This window comes from Diabrotica undecimpunctata, chromosome 8 (genome assembly GCF_040954645.1).
Source record: "Diabrotica undecimpunctata isolate CICGRU chromosome 8, icDiaUnde3, whole genome shotgun sequence".
Taxonomy (NCBI): domain Eukaryota; kingdom Metazoa; phylum Arthropoda; class Insecta; order Coleoptera; family Chrysomelidae; genus Diabrotica; species Diabrotica undecimpunctata.
Genome location: NC_092810.1, coordinates 33,430,792 through 33,456,825, shown reverse-complemented (window position 1 = coordinate 33,456,825; position 26,034 = coordinate 33,430,792). Strand labels below are relative to the sequence as shown.

Sequence of the window (26,034 nt, the reverse complement as noted above, 5' to 3'; positions counted from 1 at the left end):
CTGCAGCATCACCTCGTAAAGCAGCAGTCAAGGAAACAGCTTTTTCTTGTTCTGTCCAATGATTGGCTGTCGCAATAGCTTCAAATTGTCTAAGGTATATGGACCAAGAAGACTTTCCATCAAATGGTGGCAATTTGAATCTCATATTATGTGTCGTTTCGTCTCTAGGTGATTCTTCTTTCACTACCGGATCTAAGGCTATTGTGTTAACTACTGGTAGCACTTTTGTATTAGTTATCATGCTCTCTAACTGTTTGATCTTCTCTTCTACTTTATCGAATGTTCTTGTGACTTCTTCAAATTTGTCATTGTTTTGATTACATACTTCGTCGAATCTTCTAGACATATTTTCGAATTTCTCCTCGTTTTGTCTAGCTATTTCTTTAATAGTTTGAGACGTTTCATTGAATCTTTCATCATTCTTTCGAGAAGATTCTTCAATCATTTGAGACGTTTCATTGAATCTTTCATCATTCTTTCGAGAAGATTCTTCTATCATTTGAGACGTTTCATTGAATCTTTCATCATTCTTTCGAGAGGATTCTTCAATTTTTTGCGAAGTTACTTCAATCATTTGAGACGTTTCATCGAATCTTTTGGAAACAGTCTCGAATTTATCATCAGTTTTTTTAGAAGTTTCTTCAATTTTTTTAGAAGTTTCTTCTATCTTCATTAAAACTGCTTCTTCCGCTGACTGAAACTGGAATGTCTCTGGGTCATCTCCATTCTTGTTAAGAACATTCTTCAGTCGTTCTTGGAGGATCTTCTTGGACCCGCTGCAATCTTCATCGCGCTCTTCTAGTTGCTCTCGCAACTGTTTTACTGAGAGTTGTACTAGCAGCATCTTTGGTCAGGCACACACGTACTTTTTAAATGTTCTTTCGTACAAAGATCACTACCGATCTACGCGGATGTTCCCGACGAACAATACTTTTCAAAAGTTCAAAAGTCTTTTTCAAAAGTCACTGCTGAATTTATTTCTCTTTTACTCACACCGTAACACCACTGTAGCGTGATTAAATAAAACGAGCGGTTCGAATTTATATACATATATTTATTTATAACTTTACAGTTCGGTAGTATCTTAACGACTAACTCTACTTCCAACATTGTTACCTATATATACCACAGTTACTGGATCGAGAATATTCTGGCGTTGTCCCACCTCTAATTCACCTACGTGACCGGTTATTCTCTCTCGCACTCGATACGCCGCGAACTTTCGAGAGTATTAGAGATGCAATGCAACCGTTACCTGGGCCATGCCAAAAGTATGTTCGTAACAATACTTTAGGAGTACACTAGCAATTTCGGAACTTCCTCTTTTTGCAACTGACTCTGTCCACACAAACATATGTCCTTGCCCAGATACACAATCATGTACGCCAAGACTATAGGTCCATGCTTTCCTAAGGTAAAATGCTACGCCAACAGTCAATGAAGGTGTGGGTAAGGTTTGTTGTAAGTCGAATGAAATTATGTCAGTGTTGTGAGTTTCTTCATTTTTCTTAATTTCGTCCTTAAGGTCTTGCTGCAATGCCTGTGCGCGACTTTGGTGTAACCGTAGTTTTACCTGGAGATTTTTGGCCTCAGATTCATTATTATCGGTATTAGAACTTATCATAACATTTAGTGAATCACAGGTTGAACACGTATCGCTTTTAGACATCTTAACCCCTATGTTGTATTCTAAGTTAAAAATTCTTCGGTACCGATCCTCTTTAACTGGAATAATACTACGCTCTTTACACCAAGCAATGTAGTAATCCTTATACAGGCTTGAAATACTAACATCATGATTTATATACACTCTGTTAGGATTAGCGGTTCTACTTTAATGGCTAACATATTTAGAGATACTTCCAATGTGGTCGTAAACTGATTGTACCATTTCTGGGGCAACTTTGTTCGGTCTATTGTGATGTTTACCTCTTCGATCTTTTTTTGGTGTTGATCTTCCTTCAGAAATTTGTTTTGAAATTAGTTTAATTGGCTTACTTGAGTTTTGTAGTCCATGAACCGATAAAAACTCCTGTTTGCATATCTGCACATCTATTCCGTTTACTTTTACAAAATACAAATTAGTAAATTTTTGTTTTGACCCTTGTCTTTTTGTTTTTCTCTTGTAACTTCTCTTTTTCTTTATAACCTTTATTGTAGAAAATAAATATGTGTTCTGCTTTTCGTATGTCTCTAAATCCCAAAAGCCGTTAAATATCGATAATTCGGTACCCTGCAAGAGTTATCTGCACTTTTCTTTACATTTACACGGATCTCCAATCTTCTTTACTTCTTTTACTGCACCTTTCAAATTTATATAGTCGTGTCCCAAGTTTCGACGTTTTTTTGCTTTTTATTTCTTTCTTTCTTTAATGTTAACTTTTCTCCATCGGCTTGGTGGAAGTTTTTCTGGGGTCAAAATAATTGAACCTCTGTTGCCTTCTACTTGACTTTGATTAGTATCTGCAGTTGCAGTGTGGTATTGTCGACTTTTCTAAAACAATAAAGGTACTTAAGTCAAGAAGGACCTAAGCCACCTACTAGATGAAATACATTTTTGGTCTTAGAACGTGTTATTTACAAACGAATTTAAATAGAATATAAGTTTTACTGGGTCTTTATCAATAAAAAATGTAAAAACGGTTTATTTATGGCTACGTTTTACTAAAAAAAAAAATTTAATGTTATTATAACTTATTAAGACACAAGCCACATATCCTACAGCAAGAAGGTCTCAAGCCACTAAAATGTTTACTTACCTTTTTCGGAGAAGATTCATCACTTTCACTGGAACTTGAATGCGGAGAATATTCTCTATCGTTTACAGAATCGTCTGAGTTAAAATCCGAACCTGAACTACTGTTTTTTTCCATATAAATTAATTGTTTTTCTTTCAGTACTCTTCGATTACGTGTCGCCATGTTGATTTTATTGTGGCTTATGACGTTCTTGCTTAAAAAATTTTCATGATTTTTCAAGTCGGCAACAAGGTCGATATAGCCTGGTGGCGACATCTATTGCCCAATAGTCGTAAAACTTCGCTGGTGGCTTAAGACCATTTTACAGAGCCAGTTTTAATGAAATCGTCAAATTTCAAAAAATGTGGCTTAGGTCGAGCCACACCCGAGCTCTTCAATTGTTTAAATGTACCTGAACTTAAAGGTCTTATCGTGTTTGAATTGTGTGCAAAAGATTGACCAGATCGGTTGACTAGTTTTTGCGAAATTTAATTTGTTTATAAGATTTTTTTGAAAAATGGGCTGATTTCTAAGGCTGATTCAGATAATTTGTCTGAATGAATCTCACTAATCCGGGGCTTTTTTTCTTCTTTAAGACGTGTACTAATAACCTATGGAAAGAAAAGTTTTGAAAAATACATTTATGTACACAAAATGATTTAATAATAAGCTTATAAACATTTAAAATAACTTTTTACAATTTATTTCATATTAAATGGCAACAAAATATTCGGAAAGATTGTTAAAAAAACACCACTTTTAAGAAACAAAAAAGTCCTGCGGCCTTTTTTCCTTTCTTTTTTAATCACAAAGTTAGTAATATATTGGGGATACATCATTTATCCCTGTTTTCTACATAAAATACATATAAAATCAGAATTTGATCTTTATTGAGAGCAGAACTAAATGTAAGGCCAAATACTTACCATGTCGGGATAGTATTTTGAGGTTTTTTTCTCATGATTTATTATGGAATCACTAACTGGAGAATTTTACTATCGTCGTGGCATATGGTTGTCTTTTTAAAGACGAATCACATTCTATGATTTTTTGTGACAGATATTCTCAAGTTAACGTTGATTCATGTAATCGAATGAACTATCTTACAATAAAGTCGTCCCAGGGATGCAAATCAGCAATATTAGCAATATCATTTTAAAGTCGTCTACTTTAAAATGTATAATAATGTACGTCCACTCTATCTTTTCCCGTGCGTCATGATTCATTTTCAAACAAGTTAAATTAAAATATTAAATGAAACGTACGTCATTGTGTAGATAATTATCATTGATACCTACTACTGTCAATGTAATAATTACGAAAGAAATTTAGTAAATCTATTATTTATTAAAATTTTTGTATATTTCGATTAGTATTCGTCGGTTTAAATGGGTGACCACTACAGAACTACGTAGCTGTGGAATACCTCGTGTTGTTGCCATACTTTTTTTTAATTCTTGGTATTATTTTAAGGACTTTTTTAGAAAATAGTAAGTATTAAAATTAGTTTAAATTAAACAAAAATACAAATAAACTATTTAAAATATATTTATTTCGTTGAAATCATATAATATAAGTATAACTTTTTACGTGCTATAAATCGAATAAGCTTTGGACATGCATGCTACCCATGCCATTTATTTAAAATTAAAGTCATCGATGATGATAGTTGCAAACATTGCGGCAAGCTAGGTGACCTCGATCACATCTTCTTTGAATGTCCTAAATTTATTCAGCATTCAAACTCCCTGTATACAAAATTAACTAAATGCAATACATACGCTCCATATAATATACAGTCCTTGTTAGCCATAGGTTCTGTAATAATATATAATTTAATTATAGAATTTTTGTCAGACACATGCATAGCTTTATAAATCTGGTACTCGTTCATGAAAATTTTCATGAGTGTGTACAGGGTTAGACTTGTACCCTTTGTTTATCCTATATGTAACAATACCTTATCCGTGGTCCAGTATTGTTTGTCTGTTAAAATAAATGTCTTGACGGACCCCTAGACGAGAAGCGAGTGTCCTTGTATTTTTATTCGACGTGTTCTTCTATTAATTATTCGTCTATTTCGTTTTAGGGATATCGCTGTGCATTTGTCTGAGAGAAATAATCTGTACTTATCTGTGTATACCTTTTTAAGGAATATATTATAACCTTTCGAGACTGGCTGAATGACGAAAGTCAATGCCACAAAAAAACTTTTAACGTGCATACTAAGTACACAAACTCTTTTTTTTTATTGAAGTGTTTATTCTTTTTCACTATTGAGGAGATCAATGGACTCAACATTAAACAGCTTGAACTTCATACCGACTATTACTAGTATAAACATAAATATAGAACGATAATAAATAAATTTTAAAAAAGTCACAACCACAAAGTTAATATTGTTAAGAAGATTTAAAATTACCTAATATTGAGAAATACAAAACTATCGAATGAATTACATAAAAAACAATTAATATTTTTAATATATCGCACCTTTAGGGAAACAGTGACACAATCTTGTTAATACATGTCTTTATCTGGGGACCCAAAAGTCAGAATTGCAACTTTTGTCGCTCATGTGATTTTGACCCATTTATTGATTCAATTGAAGAAAAAAGATCTGGTTATCATATGTTACTCAATATTGTACTGAAAGACATTGGTTTTAAATGGCTAAAAGATGATCCAAGGCGAGGACTGATGGAAAAATCTCATATTGCTGTGAAGAGAGCAGAATGTTTGAGATTATATAAAAAATGTAAACATGAAGAACTGTACAAGTTTGTTTTTATAGATGAAACTTGATCTATAAATCTATGTCGCTTATGGCAAGATGAGAACAAAATATGTGTAAAATCTATTAAAACTGATGGAAAACCGTAATATATTTATATTCACCATAATATATAACCGTAATCATATTGAAAACATGAAGATGTTGAAATATTTTTTTTGTATATATATTATTCTTCATGCTGGTAATGAAAATGGCTTCATGAAGGGTGCACAGACTATATTTTCCTCTAAATCGGCTATAATGGACTGCCATGAAGAAATGAATCAAGCAAATTTTTTATCGTGGTTTGAAAATTAACTATTAAAAAATTTGTCTGGATCATTCCTAATAATTATAATAGATAACGATCCATACCACAGCATATTCTTAGAGAAAGTGCCAAACATGTCTTCAAACAAGACTGAAATAAAAGATTGGATAACTATATAACAATAGACTGCCAACCGAATGCCAACCGAAATAGAAACTCATGTATTTTAATTCTTGTCACTGTCTGAATCTGAGCTATCACCAGGATTTATTATAATTGTTTGAATGTCAACATTCACCATACTTATGTCTTGGATATACCATTTTTTGATAATTTCATTCGTATATCTGACACATTTCTCCCAAATATCTGCAATGCATTGTTCCAGTGCCTTATTTCACATATTTAAAAGAGCAGTATCAGAATGCACATGCCCATCTATACCAATATACTTATTGTAATACGACTTGCAATTTGCCCAAATTAATTTTATTGCGTTAAGTTCACAGTGATAAGGAAGCAGTCCCAACACCTCATGGCCATATTCTCGGAACAACTCGTCAATTACATATATATTTTCTTTTCTGTTATTTTTCGCTATTAGTAGCAATTCGCTTTAGAAAAATGCGGGTCATATTTAGTATTATTTGTTATCAACCAATTAATAATTTTATCTTTTTTTGAAGTAGTTGAAGGTTGTTTATTTAAAAGAACACTGTGGTAAGAAGCATTATCCATTACAACCAATGATGGCTCTTCTAAATTATTTATTAATTTTGTTCTTATCCACTTAGTAAAAAAATCGTTGTTCATTTCTCCATGATAATCAGCGACGTTAGATTTTAAACAAAACAATAAATTTGCTCCCGAAACAAATCCTTTGCGTGAACCAGCGTGAACAATAACAAAACGTTTACCATCATAACCTCCAGGTTTTCGGACCGTTTTGGCACTATTGTCTTGCCAAGAATTTGTTTTATGTCCTTTGGAGTAAATCCAAGTTTCATCTAAAAAACTTCTCTTGTAAATACACTTTTAAGATTTTCCATATATTTACGAAGAAATCTGGCTCTTAGAGCAGGAATACTAGTTTGCTCAAATAATGCTCGTCGATTGCCATCCTTATTGAATTTAAATCAGACGTCTTTTAACAATGTAGGTACTAAGCGATGATTTTCCAATATCCACTACTTCTGTATCCCTTAAATGACAGGTCAAACTACGCAGAGCAACATGCTTTTCTGAAAAACAAAAAGAATTCATTATAATTCATTATATCAAAAATAAGTAGATAGAAAATTTTATAAAAATTGAAGTACCTACCCAGGTTCTTGTTTATCATAAAATTCACACTAAAGAAATCAATACTTACTCTGTTGGTATATATCATACAACGTATTCCGTACTGCCATTTTTGATGACTCGTGCATATCAGTCGTCTTACTTTTAAGACGACGTCTATTTTTGCCTGGTTTTGAAAGAACGGGATTGTTTTCTTTCCTTTTTTTATCGAGTATATTGCCGCTGTGATGTTTTTAAAGCAGCGTAAACTCTCTTAAAAAATAATTATGTAATAGTAACTGATTAACAAACATGCATTTGATATTTTTATATTTTACCTCTTAAACAGATGTAAGGGGCGCCAAAAGTCCTTCATTACTTATTACTAACTTAAAATATTCATATAAATTCAACACAAGTTACTGTGCATGGGAATTTAGCGTTTTTCCAGGAATATCTTAAAAATAATAATAATAGGTAATCTCAGAAATATACAAATAAGTTTTCGTTCGACGGAATTATAGCCAGACTCATGTAGTTTAATGGCAATTTGTAGATTAGAAAATATTGCTTTTCTCATTAGCATAAAAAGTTAAAAATAAATACTTACCGAAAGTAATCAATTTAAGAGAGCAATAGTTAGTCGTTCTAACAATAATTATGCTTGAAAATATATAATTCAAATGACATACCCAAAGATAACAAGTTAGTTACATAATTTGAAAAACAAAAAAAAATAAATTCAAATGAATCAATAAGCACGACCAATGAGCTAATGTCACTGTCAATGAAAATTATAAACGTCAAAATTTACAGTAAATAAGGTATACTCGGTTCGCTATCTCCAGTCCGAACTGTCTAGTGAATTTAGTAATTATTTTTTTGCGAAGTTAGTTACTTTTTGACAGACTCGAAGTGGCTGGAAATTACTATACAGCCAAGCACTCGTACTTACAGCCAATATTAATAGTAAACAAACTCAATAGTATATAAAATAGAGCTTTACAAATTACCGACAATCAATATTTATTTATTTGCACCATATATAATAAATAGTTATGTTAAATTCTTCTTCTTCTACGGCACTACAGCCCAAAATGAGCCTTGGCCTCCTTTATTTTTTGCCTCCACCCTTGTCTGTCTGTGGCTGCTCTTCTCCATACACGGACTCCTAAAAGTGCTTGTGCGTCGCTGCTTACTGTGTCTTCCCAGCGCTTTCTTGGCTTTCCAACTGGTCTCTTTCCCTGCATTCTGGCGTTCAGTGCTCGTTTTGGTAGCCTATCCTCTCCCATTCGTATCACATGTCCGGCCCATTGCAATCTTTGTATTCTAATGAAGTCTGACAGGGGTGTTTCCTTATACAGTTGATAGAGCTCGTTGTTATATCGAATAGTTATGTTAAATTATAACAACTAAAATATATCTTTCAAATATATACTACCCAAAATGTTATGGGTTTAGTATACACTTCAACTATTTAGAATGATTCTTCTTTTTTTCAAAGAAAGAAGTCTGCAATAGTAGTATACTTGAGCTATTAATACTGAGAAGTAGGAATTGTTGTGTTGTAGTTTTCCGACAATGAATCTGTCAAAATATGCCCGAGCTAAGCGAATGGAGTATATCAAAGACATGCCATATTGTTTAACACTAGAAAGTTGGAGGGGCCAGTTTGGCCCCTGTTGCGATTTGAAGTTATTGTAGTTCTTTTACTTGACACAATAATAATTTCATATTTTATGACTTTTAATATTTTGATACAATGTCTTATTTAACGCAAAAAAATATTGTTTACTAAATTTATTAAATGGATTTTGTAACAAACCTACCATAGAAGTCTGAAGGGGCCAAACTGGCCCTGTATTAATTATTATCGTTTTCTCGGAAATTTGACGATTTGTTTTAACTTTCTGTCGGATAGATAAAATTATGTTTATGTACGTTTATTCCTAGAACGTATTTTGTTACATACTGTTTGTTCCTTGAAAATATTTTGAATATATTGAGCGGTTTATTAGGTTCTGCTGACTCTCGTTTCTAGAATATTGAAACATTCGTTCAATTGTGAAAATTCAAGACGACTGTAAAGATGTCTCGTCGTGGACTATCAGAGCTTGAACTTCTTGAAGAAATACGAAAAATACAAGAAGATGTTTCGGAAGGTGAATCTGAATTTGCAGAAAATAATAAGTCAGACGATGAACAATACGTACCACCACAAAATAATGATTCAAGTGACTCTGATGCTTCAGAGCAGTTAGAAAGTTTTATTGTACAAGACTCACCAATTTATGTAAACACTGCTTCTACAACTCAACAGCACGAGTCAGCTAATTTTATCGTGAATCCAAGTACATCTAAGCCAAGTCACAAGAGAAAAAGAGGTCAACAAGGAAAAACTATTTCAATCGGAGACACCGAACAATCGAAAGACGGAACAACGTGGAAAGTTATTGATTCTGGATCAGTACCTGGTAAGATTATGATTTTTAGTATCTTCATATTCATTGAATGTTTGCTCATTACAGGACGCCGCGCTAAGCACAACATTTATCGAGAGAAATCAGGTCCTACGTCGTATGCAAAAAGGAACGTAAGGAACAATTGTGTGGTAAGTGCTTGGCATCTAATAATCAACGACAGCATGTTACGTCATATAAAAGAATGCACTATTGCAGAAGCACATCGATGTTTGAAAAATGACACATGGACTATAACTTTGGAAGAACTGGAGGCTGCCCTTGCTATTATGTACGCAAGAGGAGTCTACGGTGCCAAAAATTTCCCAACCAACAGCTTGTGGTCAACAGTATGGGGTCCTCAGTTTTTTAGGCAAACTATGCCACGAGACAGATTCAAGGATATTATAAAATATCTCAGATTTGACATAAAGCAAACGAGATCTGAACGATTGAAAACCGACAAATTTGCTCTAGCCTCTGCGGTTTGGAATGGATTTATAGAAAATAGTGGTGCATGTTACAAACCGGGAATAAACCTTACTGTGGACGAACAACTACTGCCTTCTAAAGCCAGGTCCCCGTTCACACAGTACATATCAAATAAGCCGGATAAGTTTGGCATAAAATTTTGGCTTTTGACATGCGTGGAATCAAAATATATTGTAAATGGTTACCCTTATACTGGCACTGATCATCTACGCAAGAAAGATACAAGTGTTGGTGAACATGTTGTTTTGCGGTTAATGGAAAATCAACTGGGAAAGGGCAAAAATGTTACGACAGATAACTACTTTACATTGTTAAAATTGGCCAAGGCATTGCAACAAAAATCAACAAGTCTTGTGGGTACTTTGAATCGCAACAGAAAAGAAGTTCCTCCAAGCGCAAAGAGTAAAAAAGGAGAATTATATGTTACCCATATATTCCAGAGCGACGAAAAGATAACACTTACTGCATAACAAGGAAAGAGTCACAAAAATGTGCTTTTGTTGAGCTCATTACATCAATCAGTGGATGTTGCTCTCGATGGAAAAAAACTTCCTCAAACAGTAAGTTTTTATAATAAAACAAAATACGGGGTTGATGTAGTGGACCAAATGGCGCGTCTTTATACTACAAAAGTTGCTTCAAGACGATGGCCAATGCACCTGTTTTATAACATTCTTAACTTAGGAGCAATAAATGCATGGATTATTTATAAAGAAGTTACTGGAAGTAAAATCAGTCATCGTAAATTTATTCTTCAGCTGTGTGAAGAATTACGGGCTCCATACCTTGCCTCCCGAAATCTGGTACTATACCCAGCACCACCGGATTTACCAACCACCAGCACTGTTACTAGCCAAAAAAGAAAAAAATGTCAGTTAAAAATGTTTTGTAAAGGAAATCATACTTCCAATGAGTGCCACGGCTGTAACAAGGCAATGTGTGGCAAATGCCAAAAACTGCAAACTGTATGGTGTTCCAAATGTTTAAAACGAAACTAAAAAATTAAATCAAATTCTATCGTCAAGAGTTTATATAATTTCTTAAAACTGTTTATTTTTATTTTTTGTTTATTCCCAAATAAATAGCTAATTCTAAACTTTGTTTTTATTGATTTAGGAACTTGGGGCCAAAATGATCCGTTCGGGCTTTCCAGGTAGGTATGCTAAGCCCGACTTTCTAGTGTTAATTTGTGATTTCTATGGGCAAGCGGCTTAATTTTGTAGTGCTAGTTTCTGTGAGCAAAAAAGAGACCTAGTACAAAAAGAAATTCGTGAATAATTTCATGCATGGGAAAAGATAGAGTGGACGTACTATATATGCATGAATTGTCAATTTAAATGAATCAGATAAAATTAAATTATTAGAAGAATTTTTCACCAAGTAACAAAAAACAAAATTTGTTTAATTTATTATTGTTTGTATTTTGAGAACAATTTCCGAAGTGTTAATTGAAACGTCAATAAACTTATTTTAAACTTTAGTTGTGGCTTATTTCCATTAAAATAGTAATTACTTTAAGGTGCCACAAGAAAGTAGCTTCAGAACACCATTTAAAAATTTGTACTTTTTCTTCGATTGTATACATGGTTCGACACACTAATTTAATTTCAGCTTATGGCATTATATTGAGAAGAAAACGTGTTTGCGTGGCCAATGATGTTCCATGGAGTTATTGCTAAATCGGCAATACCTTCGCCAAAAATCGGTAGATTTCGGTATATCACAGACCCATTTAAATTTGTAATTAGAAAAATATTTGGAATAATAAATGTATTTAAGTATACATTTAACAGTTCAAATAATATCTAATAAACACAAACAAAATATTTGTTATTAAAACTTTATTTTTATCTGCACAAAAATACAGAATCACGAATATCCCAAATGGAGTTTCAGGAAAAATCGGTAGACGGAACAACGCTTTCGATGTATCACAGTCGATACTCTACGACCGCAAAGGAGAGGCATTAAAATGGAATAAAGGAATTAGTTAAAAATATCGTGACCTATATTAAAATTTACACTAGTTAATTACTATTAAGGGATCTCATCAATTGTATTAAAAATCCTCCGTTTCGTTCAAAAATATCCAAATCTGTATATTTTAAAAAAAATTTTAATTTAAAAATAAAAATTGTAGCATTTCTAAATTCTTTGGTATATATTGAAAACCCCTCGTATATGTATTTTCAATCCTGTTTGCGTCGCCGAGTCGATAATAAACCATTTTAGAGTTTGTTTATATTTCACAGATGTGTATTTTCTCGGCATTCTTTGATAGTTAAGCCGCTCGATATATGTGTTTCAAATAAACATCCATTTAGATTGCTGAGAAAGTTTTGAGGGAAAGATAATTGCGACACTCTCGCTGAGGCGTAGTCAAGAGCGGTTTGTTCCAGCGTTAATCCAAATTCTACGTCGAATTTGTATTTTTTTCTCGTTCTTCGTCCCTTTTCATGGAAAATAAGTAGTTTTGTGGAAGTTAGTAGTAGCAGTTCAATGTATAGTTGCAGTTTAAGTGAGATTTTGAAAGATAATCACATTTTGCCATTGTGTTCAGTTTTACCTGTTCCAGTTTTTTAAGGAGAAAAGTTTCCCAAAATTGTGTTCCAGTGCCCTAACTTCCAACCTTAATAATTCGCAGTGTGATATGAAGTTTTTTTGTTCATGTGGCAGAGAATTTAAGCCCAGTTCTACCCCCAGAAATTCCAATGAAGTCTAGTTTGCAACCCCAGTGCAACTCAGATAACTTTTTTGTGTTTAAATTTTAAAGTAAAGATGGACATTGTTTTTTCTAATTCATATTCATAATCATCATGTTTTCCATAATTTAAAGAAATTGTAATAATTAGAATTATCTGTGTTAAGGCGTGGCCATAGCTGTCATAATTATTATCAGTTTTAATATTGACATCTGACAGTTAGTTTGTTTTGTTTCTAGAAAAAGGTTAACCTATGTGAATAGTCTTATTTTAAAGATATTTTTTTTATTTGTAATGATTTATTTCTGCCACAGTTTATAGCCCCGTAACAATTTTTTGTAAAAAAATTTTTATTTCAAAATTTATAGTAAAAGGTATAAATAAAACACAAAAACGGGTTATAACACAAATACAGAACGTTTTCGGAATGGAAATTCCATCATCAGTGTAGCCTGAAAATGATGATGGAATTTACATTCCGAAAACGTTCTGTATTTGTGTTATAACCCGTTTTTGTGTTTTATTTATACATTTTACTAAAAATTTTGACATAAAAATTTTTTGTGATACATGGTATACAGCCAGCTACAGGAACTTAGTTTCCTAGTGAATTTTTTGTAAGTTTTGTAGCATCTCCCACTTGTAAACAGAGTTTGTAAACAAATAGGACAAGTAAGTGTTTCCTTGTTATTTTTGGTATAAATCTTTGTAACTATTTATATCGTAAGTATTTTTGTATTATCTGTATTTTTAACTGTTTGTGTTGACAACAATAAATGTTTAATTTATTTCTCTAAACCATTTTGTCTATTTATTTTAGAAAAGTCTCCTAACCTCTCTTTTGTGTTTTTTAGGAGAGAAGAGCCCTTTTCTTTCATGCAGCAGGAGGTGCTCTCGAAGCGGCCTCCATTTTAAATAGCTAGAGGTCCTTCTTGTTTGTTTTATGTTACCCATTTCTCTAGGAGATTCATGTAAGTACCCTTTTTTGCGTTTCATTTTTGTAATTGCCCCAATCCGACCCCTTGCCATTCAACTTATCCACGACCCCAGCTCTCCAAATAAACCCTGAGTGCCGTCCGCATAAGTATCGTTTATTCTGATTGCCCTATCTCCACCCCCAGTAACTTCTGTCCCAATTTTCAACCCCTTATAGCAATATCCTATGTGGTAGGCAAAATATCTTCCTACTTTAAAATCAAAAATCAACCTGCTTCGGAATTTGTATCTAAAGTTGCCTATTCTAGAAAAAGTTTATTTATTCCTTAATTTTGTCCTTCACTGTATATGACATAATCGATACATCTAAGTGCGCAATAATTGCTTTGCTGTGTTCTATGACAAATCACGTTTCTGTACTATTAACATATACTTTCCATATTTCCAACCACTATGTAGGTGAGAATCAACAAACCGCTCATTATAAAACTAGGCGGAGCAATACAAAACAAACATAATTTACGCTGATAATTTATCAAAATATTGACACTTACGGCTTTGGTAAAAACGATTTAAACGTCGAACAAAAAGTTTCTTAATAAACCAACAACCATTACCGTCAGAAACTTTAACAGATCGTCGCCAGACAAAGAAAAAGAGATGAAAAGTTACGTTGAGAATATCAAAAACGATCATAATGTCGAGGTTAAGAATCCAGATATTCGACTGTTAGGTAAACAAATTTTTTTAGAGTGATTGTATTTTTTGTGTTTTTCTACCAGAAAGTTACTTGTACTTAAATTGGTACTTAAAACTTAAATAATTGTAAAAAAATAAACTTATCTTGTCAATAGTCGACATGGTAATTAGGATAAAACAAGCTACAAAAAAAGTTTAATATCTTGAGAGATTGTTTTGCTCTCTAAATGTTTTGAACTTTTTATACTTAACCCTCGGGTGAGTGCGCTTTTAAAAATCACAAGAGTGGGCGCTCGACAGCACTTTATGCCGCAAGCAGAAAAACGTATAGATTACAGTGGGTGGCCAAATTATTAGGGACAGTAAAAGATTTCTTAATTTTTTAGTTTTACTGATTTTTTTTTGCAATTTGTTTGCTTTAAGGCTTGCATTTATTTTTTGTATAAGAGATTGAGAAATGAGGGTCACAAAAACATTAAGTTTTGTTAGTAAAACCATTTATTTTTTTCGCAAATTTTTTTTAACATAATATCACTAATTTTAATATTTAGTGATGCCACCCTTTGCTGCAATTACAGCTTCTACGCGTCGGGGCATGCTCTGAATACAAACTCCTGCGTTGTGTTTTAAGTTAGGGTTATGATGCCATTCTCTAATAAGAGCTTCAATCAACTGCCGCTTCGTGGTGATAACATCTTTGGCGATCTCCCGTTTGGTTAACTCCCACATGCTCTCTATAGGGTTCATGTCAGGTGAGTTTCCCGGCCAGGGCAGAACTGCAATATTTTCTTTGATCAGATATGAAGTTACACTCCTGGCTTTGTGGCACGGTGCAGAATCGTGCATAAAAATGTAATTTTTTTCACCAGTGAACCATTCTTTGAGCTGGGGCAGTACCCGAGTTTCAAGTACTCGCTTATACTGGTCCTGTCTCATTGTCCCTTCCACGATGTATAAGCGTCCCATACCCTTTGCCGAGATTACAGACCACACCATGACACTCACCGGATGTTTTACTCTCTCCACAATGCAATCTGGATGGAACTGCTCCCCAGGACGTCGTCGGACAAACGCACTTTTATCCACCAAAATCTGAAATGTTGATTCGTCGGAGAAGCATACCTGTAAAAATGATAATATTCGCTGTTCACAAACTTCATTCGTTAAAAAAAGTCATACTTACTCGACTCCAGTCTTCAACAGTCATACTTCGGTGTTCTTTGGCCCATTGGAGTCTCTTTCTCTTCATGGCTTCGGTGAGCCGTGGTTTTTTCATAGGCCGGCGACCTAGCAGATTCTCTTCGGCCAGTCGTCGTCGTACTGTCCTTCTGGAAACATTAATTCCTTTATCATTAATCATCGTAGTCAGATGTGTCACACTCTTTTTACGATTTTGGAGACAAATATCCCTAATTTTACGATCAGTACGAGGAGTAGTAATCCTTTTCCTGCCACATTTTTCAACACGGCCCGGTTCCAATGCCTCGTTTGAATTCATTTTTATTTTTATTCGATTAACTACAAACTTTGAAACACATGCAGTAGTTGATATAACTCTCTGGGAAAGCCTCGAGTGCAGTAATAATGTTTTTATTTCTCTAATTTTCCCTGGAGACAAGTCTGCAATTTTGCCCATGCTAAAAAAATAATTTTGAATTTAAACAATCTTTTTAAATAAACTCGTGTCATTAAATGTAGCAAAAATTACTAAATAACAAATATTACTTACCTGTTAAATATATCTGACACGAAAACCGACCAAAAACAATTTAAAACGATTTGCAAATATTTTTAAACCTCACTGCGGTGACAGCCGATGACCAACTGAGATGCAACAATAATTATTATTTTATAGATAAGCAGTCTGCCAGTGTTGCCGCTTATCAAAAATTTTAATAGTTATACCAGAAGAATTACCAAGTAAAATACAGATATGAACACCAATTTTTTTGGTCAAAAAAATAATTTTAAGTAGAAAATACAAAAATATATGCAGTGTCCCTAATAATTTGGCCACCCACGGTAAATTCAAAAGATACATATTTAGTCTTAATATAGAGTTCTAAATAATCATAAACTTGAGATAATTAAATCAAATCATTTATTTCAGAAAAATAAAAAAATAAAATATTATTTTGCAACATAGTAACATAATACATCGTATCCCAAAAAAATATATTTTAGAATAGAATAGAAATATGAATATACAGTAAACGGCTAAATTATGGAATATTATCATTATTTCGAGAATCGTCGAGTTTTGAAGGAAATCCTGAAACAGGTCGATTTTTGTTATAAAATACCCATCTTATAACGTACATGGAGTAGGGATCACGTCACCGGTGTGGGTGTAGTGACATACCGGTAATTTTTTTTAATAGAAATTGGTATAATGCTACACCTCATTTGAAGGAGAACTTAATTCTCTATTTAAAGACATTACATTTTTAACTAAAATATTTTTTTAAGGGTACAAATTTTTTTTTTTTTAATTTATGAATAGTAATTGTAGGAAATATGAAAACGAATTGGTAAATTGGATGTAGTTATGCATAAAAGAACCAACCCAAAATATATGAAAATGAGCTATGACAGGTTTTATGTATTTAAATTGCAAAAAATGTAGTAGGGCAGTTTGAATTATTTAAGCGTTCATTTATGGATAAAACTAATTTATTGGTGTAAATCTAAGATAATTTAATGACCATATTATAAAAAATGTTATTTTGTTTTTGTTATGTGGCTTGGTTCTTTTTTGCATAATGTGAATACCTGGATTATAAAATTTAAATATTGGAACCACTCTGATATTTATTCAATATGGATAAAAAGTAACACTTTAGAAGGCAAAATATTTTATTTATCAAATCAACATGTATTATCCGTCAAATTCAAAATCTAAATTAGCGTCGTAACCATCAAGATAATCTTCAACATTACTATCACTTGTCAGAGTAGTATAGTGGTGCTTAACGTCTTCAGGAATAAGATGTAGTAAAGATGAGATGTCTTCAAGCTTTTTGGGCGATATTGGTTTGCCCGTAGGCCACAGTTGAGTTAGCGATGGCGAAAAGATATTCCTTGTGTTATCTAAAGAAGGTCTGCCTTTTGATTTTTTTGAAATGTCTACTTGAACATAGTCTTCCCTGTGTGTTTTTGACATAAATAATTCAAATGGTTTTTCTTTATAAATTTTTATTTCTCTCAAATGAAGCCAATTAATTTTTTCTCCAGACGTATCTACTTTGCGGTTGGTGATAAGCCTTTCTGTATCTTTGATCTCAAAAAAATGTTCCGTTTTCATTTTCGTAACCTGTAAGGGATTTTTTTTACGACAGCTTTTTATGATATTTATGTAATCGTCTTCACTGTAGATTCTTTTCTGTAACTTTAATGCCTTTTCTATGTCTGAAAAATCGCTGTCGTTTTTTAAAAAACTATGTCCGGAAACCAAAAACCTTAATGAAATATCTTCTAATGTCAAATGATTTTCCAATGCAGCCTTTAACTTTAGTACAATTTTTATATTTCGGTTTTGGCCACCACAAGAATCTGACCAAAGTATGAGATGTTTTGTGGATTCAGAAACATGTCGCGCAATGTGCTTGAGCAAACAAGACCCTACCTCCTGAGCTCCTCTATCAGCTTTGCCTTCTAACCATGTATAACAATATCCTTTATTGAATTTGCATGAATGGATACCAGTATTATAAAACCATATCTGTCTCTTATAGAAAACTATATTCGTGGGAATTTTTGGCAAGGGTAATGTTTTTTCCATGTCAAACGTAAGGACTTCTAAACTGTCATCGATTTTTGCCTGTTGCATGTCTTTGTTCATTCTGTTTCTTGCTTCTTCCTGATTAGTTAAATGTATTTTATGTTCCTGCAAAAACTTTTCTTTATCATCGTTACTCTTAGCACATTTTACAGCAGCATTTAGTTTGTCACATAGATTACAGGTGTCCTTTTTTAACGGCTTACGCCGTAGATTAAAATTTGAATAAAAATTTTTTTTATACTTTTGATAGCTGACTAGATTTTCCACTTCTTCTGAATACAAAGAATGCATTTTGTCAATAGTTATGTGGCTTTCTAAATACTCAGCATCTTGCATTTCTTCCCGTCTGTAATGAGACTTATATTTTGGAAGTCTTTTTATGTGGTCAATAACTTCGTTGAAACGTGTACTGCTAAGTTTATTATAACCACCATACGCTCCTCTCTTATCAACTATACTGTCCGACTTAATCTTCACGAGAGCGGTATTAACACGTTTTGTTGATATTTGGAGCGTTTTAACAAACATGTCCCGGCAAACCTTAATACTACTTATTTTATATACTCGAGTAAATTGTTTCGCCCGATCACCAGAACTAACTCCATAATGACGCTTGACTGGTTCCTCGCTGATTAGTGTACCTAAATAAGTTGTTTGGGAATCATATGGTCCTAATTCCCAGTATTTCTTAAACAGTTTTTCTCGTTCTTCCACAGAAACCATCTTACTGCACCTATTCTTACACTTGCACACGTAGTTTTCAAATTCTTTGGAATTAACATGGATACCTCTATAATTTACGTAAGGTTTGTTGGTGTTCTTGAACTTTTTCCTGCTATCACGTGTTTGATTGTTATATTTGCGTTTCGATCCTTTGGCCGTCTGCCTGTAGAAGTACTTTGATTGCTAACTACATCTTCCAACGGGGCATTTTCATCTTCTGTATCTGATGAAGAGGGTACATAATTCGCTTCAGCAATGCTATCATCGGTGTCTTCTGAAAAATCACCCGAATCTTGTAACAGATTATCACCGTCAATGGTAGGTTCCTAAAAAGTATTGAGGTTAGGTTTCAATTTTTTACGTAATCTAAACAAATTTATTTTTGCACGCTTTTAATACTTATTACATACCTCATCTTTGTTTTCTTTTTGTGTTAGCTGCACCATATATCGTCCTCTGGACACAGACATAATGATATCACTCGTTAACACTTAAAATGTAACTGAAAGATATCGGTTTATGTAAACACAACCGGAACCAACAATAGAATAACTAGGTATGAAATTTGTATAAAGGAACCAACCCGTTTGGTTCCTTTATGCAGAATTCTGTAACCGCGTTTTACTGTATGCATAAGGGTACTATCCCACAGATGGCGTGACTATGCACATAAATAGGTTGGTTCTATTTTGCATTTTATAGAACACTAATTTTTATAATCGAAAACTTCATTATATCAAAACTGCCAAAATGTGGGTTGGTTCCTTTATGCAGAACTACATCCAATTTAAGATTGAATTTCAAATAATATGGTTCTACAAATTATGCACAAAGTTGCTTACCTTAAATTGGCGTTCTTTAGGATTTGGTTATTTATGCAGACCCATATGTGACTACTCAATTCATAACTGCTCAATCCCTTCAATGAATTCCTTCTGTTGGTCCTGTTGGACGCGAGACGATACCGTGAGGATGGTAACGTTCCGAATTCTTAACCTTTTTCATTGAATGTTGGATGTGAAGTCATACCTTGTCGGTTAAAATCTACTCACTGGGGCATGTTCATTTGGATATATGAGCGATTTGTGTGCATCGAAGTAAAATCATATTATATCGCGCTTTGAATAAAATGCGACCAATAAGCATATAAGGTTATTCTGCATCATTTCAAGGAAATATAATTTTTAAAATCTAAAACTTATTCTACCCGAAATAAATTAAGTATTATAATAATATTTAATATAAAATAAAGAAATAAGGATATAATATATATCCAAATGTACAAAACCATAATACGACCAGCAGTGACATATGGAAGTGAAACATGGACATTGAGAAAGAAAGAAATCAATAAGCTATTAGTATGGGAACGCAAAATCCCGCGAATTATATATGCGTGACAAATGAATGGAGGAGCAGATACAACAATGAAATAGAGACTCTCTTCGGGAAAGGAAACATCGTAAGATACATAAAAGCCAATAGATTAAGATGGGCAGGCCACGTGGTACGGAGTGATGACGACAGACTGATTAACAATGTGTTTTGGGAAACACCAGATGGTAGAAGATCGACAGGAAGGCCTAGAAAAAGGTGGAAAGACGCAGTCAGGGAAGACCTGGAGAAGATGGAAGTAAGGCCATGGGAAATAATAGCACAGGATCGGAATCAATGGAAGGCAATAGTAAACTCGGCAAAAACTCACGAAGAGTTGTAAAAGCCAATGATGATGATGATGATGAAATAAGAATTCCCGAACATTCACCCCGCCAAAACGAATGTTTTCAAAGTAAGAGAAAAAGAAAAAAAAATAAAACAAACAAAATTTAAACCTAATTAAAAAAAAGGTAGTTACCCTAATTGCCGGGAAGAGGTCAAATCTTGACCACCGGTCTTTTCATCGTGCCGCGAGAAGTTTTGACTTCGACAACGCGAATTACATCATCCTGTCCCGGAAAGATGTTCACAATATGACCAAGTTCCCATTGCAACGGAGCTTGCTGATCATTCTTAATAATTACCAGATCCCCTTTAGAAACCGGAGGAGACTGTTTTGTCCACTTGTGTCTTTGCTGAAGAGTGTTAATATACTCTAAAGACCCACGTTTCCAGTAATCGCTTTGGATACGTTGCAGTAGCTGCCAACGACTTAATTTGTTAAGACTTAAATGATCTAAATTGGGTTCAGGAATCGGATTATTTCACGACTCGAAAACCAAAAAATGTCCAGGCGTAAGTGGCTGCAGATCATTCAGATCATCGGATCTGTGCTAATGGGACACAAGGAACAAGAATTAAGGATAGTGTCGTCAAGATAACCATTCACGACAAAGATTGTTACTTTGGCCGGCCAACCACAGCGCTCGTTATTAACTGCGCTGTCATTGGCCTCTCGGCGGAAGTGTGCTGAAAATTCTCAAACACGATGTGTATAAAAGAGCAGCACATATTCCGATCGGGATCCAGTCGTCATACACTACTAGCCCCGTAAGACCTTGTTGGTTCGGTGCACTACCAAGCTACCTTTGAGTTTTATTAATTAACCAATATCCTGCTATCGTCAAAGACGTCCAAAATTGAAGAATAATACCCAATAATGGTTATCCTTAACAAAAAGGTAGGTATACGAAGCGACTGGCAGCAGGAAGAGTCGACATTGCCGGCATTCTTGTACCTCTCTCGAGGAGAGGGAACGCGGCTACACGAAGCGGGAAGGCCGACATCTTTGTGGAACTTGAGATATACACCACGCATCAGAATTCTAATACATATTAAGTCAGTGTAAGAATATTTTGTCTGTAAGAAAGCTCGAACTGAAGAATTTTGATTGCCGGTGTCCCCTCACCTACCACAAAGGCTCAGCGGAACTTCTTGTCCGTAGCGGCCGGTATCTCAATCAACTCCTTAAATACGAAGATGGACTCTCGAAACTTGAGATCCTCTTCGAGAGCGGCGGTCGTAGATCGTCCAGAAACCCCTGAAAACCAGGAGTACGCTACGGCCGTACGACAATAGCCTCGATTTATGTTAGAACTGTATAGAATTCTTCAAATGTTAGGATTTGATTTCCCATAACTCAAATCCAAATATTCACGGGCTCCTATCAAGTAAACTCTTGCAAATTTAAATTACTCAATTATTCATATTTATTCACCCTTTCACGAAATTGAAAGAAAACTATTTCAACATTGAGATATCTTGTTTTTACGAAAATTTGACTTATTCACAGATGGTACAGAACTTAATATATAAGTTAATATATAACTTCGTTAATAAAAAATATTCGGAACCCGCATTGAATTCAAAATTTCAGTTATCGATAAAAAACCGAAGTCCTTTTTTAATTATTGATTGACGGTATTATTATTTATTTGTCAAAAATAAAAAAGCTGTATTAATTTAACTAATTTTAATAAACTGTATATAAAAAAACTTTAATTTATTTAATCACTACAATTTGTAGACATAGTGAGTGCACGACATTTTGTAGATTTCATATACGTATACGACTTAATTTTTTCACTGTAACAATTGTAGCATCTACTACATTTAGCAGGATTTTCGTCTTCTTGATAAGGAACTGGTTGCTTCAGATACATCCTGAACAGGAACTCGGTTAACCACGTGAAAGTGTTTTGATTTGTGATCGTGTATGAAGGTTTTCGTTTATCAAGTTCATCGATATATTTTAGAGAAAATGTCTTCTTTTAAATAAACATAATTTATTCACAGTATCAACCCCTTCTTTTGTTTGGTTGTAGTCTAAAATCAACTGTGGTCTCTTAGTATTCATGCCAACTTTACTTTCGTTGTGCTTAGACGATAATAATATGACCTGACTTACTTTTACGGGACACATAACAGGTATTCACATATAATTTTTTTGGAATACAAATGTTAGATTAAACTGCTCTTGATTTATGTGGAAGAAAAGCTCGAGGAATTTCTTGTATTTTTCAAATATCTTGCTAACGGAATGCTGGTATCAAAATTATTGGTTGTTGTATTTCTTTCCATACTTTCTATGAACTCTATTAGACCTTTTTCAACGTTAAAGGCCGAATTTGATACGTCGTATGGGCCACTTGGCTGCTTATCGCAATATATCTCTAAATTGGCGGTATAAAATGTTCGAGCATCACATAACGCACACATTTTTAGCTCGTACTTAGCAGGTTTGTTGGGTAGATATTGTATCCAGCTACATCTACCTCTGAAGGGATAGCGTATCTCATTAATTGTTGTATACTCTGACAAATTGTATGACTTTGGACAATTTTTTATAAATTTATCAAAAAACGATCTAATGGCCGACAGCTTGTCTATTTTACATCTATCACCACTTGTTTGTTTATCATCAAATCTCAATGAACGTGCAATAAATAGAATATGTTTATAGCTCATACCTGCTGAAACAGTTTTAATCATGATGCCATCTGGTTCTCAAAGTTCCATCACATTTGTGTGATTGCCGCGTTTTATGCCAATCAAATATTTGTTACTTTCTTTATAACCGATTGCTTACATTTGCTTACAGGATTTTGTTTATTTCTTGTACTGTTCTATGTGTTTATTTCTATACTAATATATACGTGTATAGTTCTGCTTGGAATCAATCATGTCCTTAATCAACTTACAAAATAAGCGACATGGTTGCAAGTCTCAGTTAGCTCGAATTGAAAATTTCTTAAAAGAATTGAATGGTTCTGAATAAATCAGCTTACTAAACGTCAAACTTAAAAATATTTCAAGTCATTATGATACCTATCAACAGATTCAATTGGAAATTGCTTCTTTATCTAACACTGAGGAAGATAATGTTTCTTCGGACGGTCCAGCCGAAAATATAATAGTCACTGATCGTTTTGAAACATGTATTGCAAATTTTGAACTGCTTATCAAAAATAAAAATATCAAATGTTTTACTTCTAATACTACTTCATTAAACGCTGTATCTAATGTCGTATTACCTAAAATTAATATCAAGCCATTTTCAGGTTTAGCCCAGGACTGGTCCAGTTTTATCGATCTTTTTTTCAGCATTAGTTCTTAACAAAAATAAGTTACAATCGGATGGCGAAAATTTCTATTATCTTAAAGGTTTATTACGTGATAATGATTGGATAATTTTGGAAATGATTGATTCCTTAAGCGTACCTAATCAAGATTTACATATTGCTTTAAATATTCTTGAAAATGCATATGATGACAAATATAAATTACTCTATTCCCTGTACCAAACATTGATGGATCAGAAACCCGTTTCGAAAAGCACTCCCATATATCTACTCGCAAAACTTTTGATTTGATTAATAATTTAAAGCTAGATCCAACAGTAAATTTTGAGTTTTTAATAATATTCTGGATTTCAATTCACGACGGGCTTTAGAAAGTGAAAGAAAACCGGAAGTTATTCCTACTGCAGAATATTTTTTTCAATTTCTTGCAGAAGCTTCATTCCATGTTAAAAAATTTAAATCTCTTTGAACCAAATAATAAATTTAAAATAAATCAAAAACAAAATGATCCTAGTATAAATAGAGTCACACTTGCATCTGCTGTACATCCTTCAAATAATTTTAATTCAAATCATTCCAGGTTTGGGTTTTTAACAAACCGAGCTGTATTCATTGTTCTAACTATTCTTATTCTGTCTCTGTCACCTCAAGTTAGGTGTCAGTTTGTTAAACGCAAGAAACTTTGTGTTAACTTTTTAAACAGTAATTATAATACGGCAGATTGCAAATCACTGCAAAGGTATGTTACTTGTGATAAATCTCATCATAGTTATCTTCATTTTAATTCTCAAGTTCGATTGCCGATCCATGTAATCGACCTAATTTTGTAAATACTGGTGCTTCTGGAGCTGATTAGTTACTAGCCCTTCAGACTCTCTGTTGTCACAAACTTCATTAACTGCAACGTTAGTCAAAAATAACATTGTACTGCTACCTACAGCATTGGTAAATGTCTATGCTTCTAATGGTCGGTCCATAATTGGACGAGCTCTTCTGGACTCCGCAAGTCAAATGATCATTATTAATCGTTCTTTTGCTCAACAATTGAATTTATGTTTCAATATTCAAAATTGTCAATTGAAAGCATGTTATGTATGAGAAGTGGTAAACATTACCTTTAATTCTTAAATAGCTTCTCATCTTATATTTAATATATCTTGTATATTAATAATATAACTTAAAATAATAATAACTTACCACAATTATCTACCTTTCCTTCTAACTTTAAAATTCCGGCTCACGCGAAAGTTGAGCTTGCCGATCCTTTATTTTTTTAATCCAGCCAAATAGGTATTCTTATTTGCTATGATTTATATCATTATTTACTTAAGTACCTTTGGGTATGGAATCATACATGCCCATTAACTTGGCTCATGGAGCACAGAGTCATCTTCTCTGTCGCTCACGTGGGTAACTCCAACCTGGCGCGTCCAAGCCGCGGGGGTGGACATCTATCACTTTAGTAGGCCGGAGTGAATAGATGACTAAGTTCAGGTTGGGACCCAGTTCTGTGGGGTATAACACGGACCCCTGCCTAGGGATACAGGTGAAGACCACAACGGTAGGCACGGCGGAGAAGATCTTCGGTACGGCGTGGATGGCGGAAGTGGCATCCCTGGATTTTAGGGATTGTATAAAATCAATAGTAGCGGCTGATCCAGAGTGGACGGCTACGAACAGCGTCTGACCCAGAGTGGGCGGCTGAATACTAGGTCCTCCAAAAGGGGGTTCTGGCGTCAATCGTTAGCAACCTGGCACATAGAAAAAACCTCAAAGGCTGAAAAACAAAGGGCAAAATGAAAAAAACAAAGATTAAGCCCCGTGTGGTAACCCACACCTCTGAAGGAGGCAGCCCCATCGGATACGGGGGGGGGCAGTTTTGCTTTAAGTGAAAGAAGCCCAGCTATAAAACTCAACCAAATAACAACAACAACAACAAGAAAGAAAAGCCAGAGAAAACTCGCACTCGGCACATGGAACGTACAAGGATGACGAACAAAAGACAAAGAGGTAATAGCGGAATTTGAAAGAATGAAACTAGATATAATGATAATGACTGAGACAAAAAAGAAAGGAAACGGTACCGAAAAAATAAGAGAAGTCATTCACTATTGAAGCGGAATAGATAAGAAAGAAAGGGCAAAAGCAGGAATTGCAA

General features: G+C 33.9%; 1 protein-coding gene across 3 annotated transcripts in view; it reads left to right on the top strand.

Moving 5' to 3' along the window:
• Nucleotides 1-26,034, top strand: part of LOC140448356 (uncharacterized) — a 173,521-nt gene that overhangs the window by 129,074 nt on the left and 18,413 nt on the right. Inside the window, exon 2 of one of the 3 annotated variants that reach the window (XR_011951695.1) lies at nt 13,574-13,690. The exons of the other annotated variants lie outside the window; for them this stretch is intronic. The gene's annotated coding sequence lies outside the window, so the exon portion shown is untranslated. The remainder of the gene's footprint in view (nt 1-13,573; nt 13,691-26,034) is intronic. 3 annotated transcript variants of the gene reach the window in all.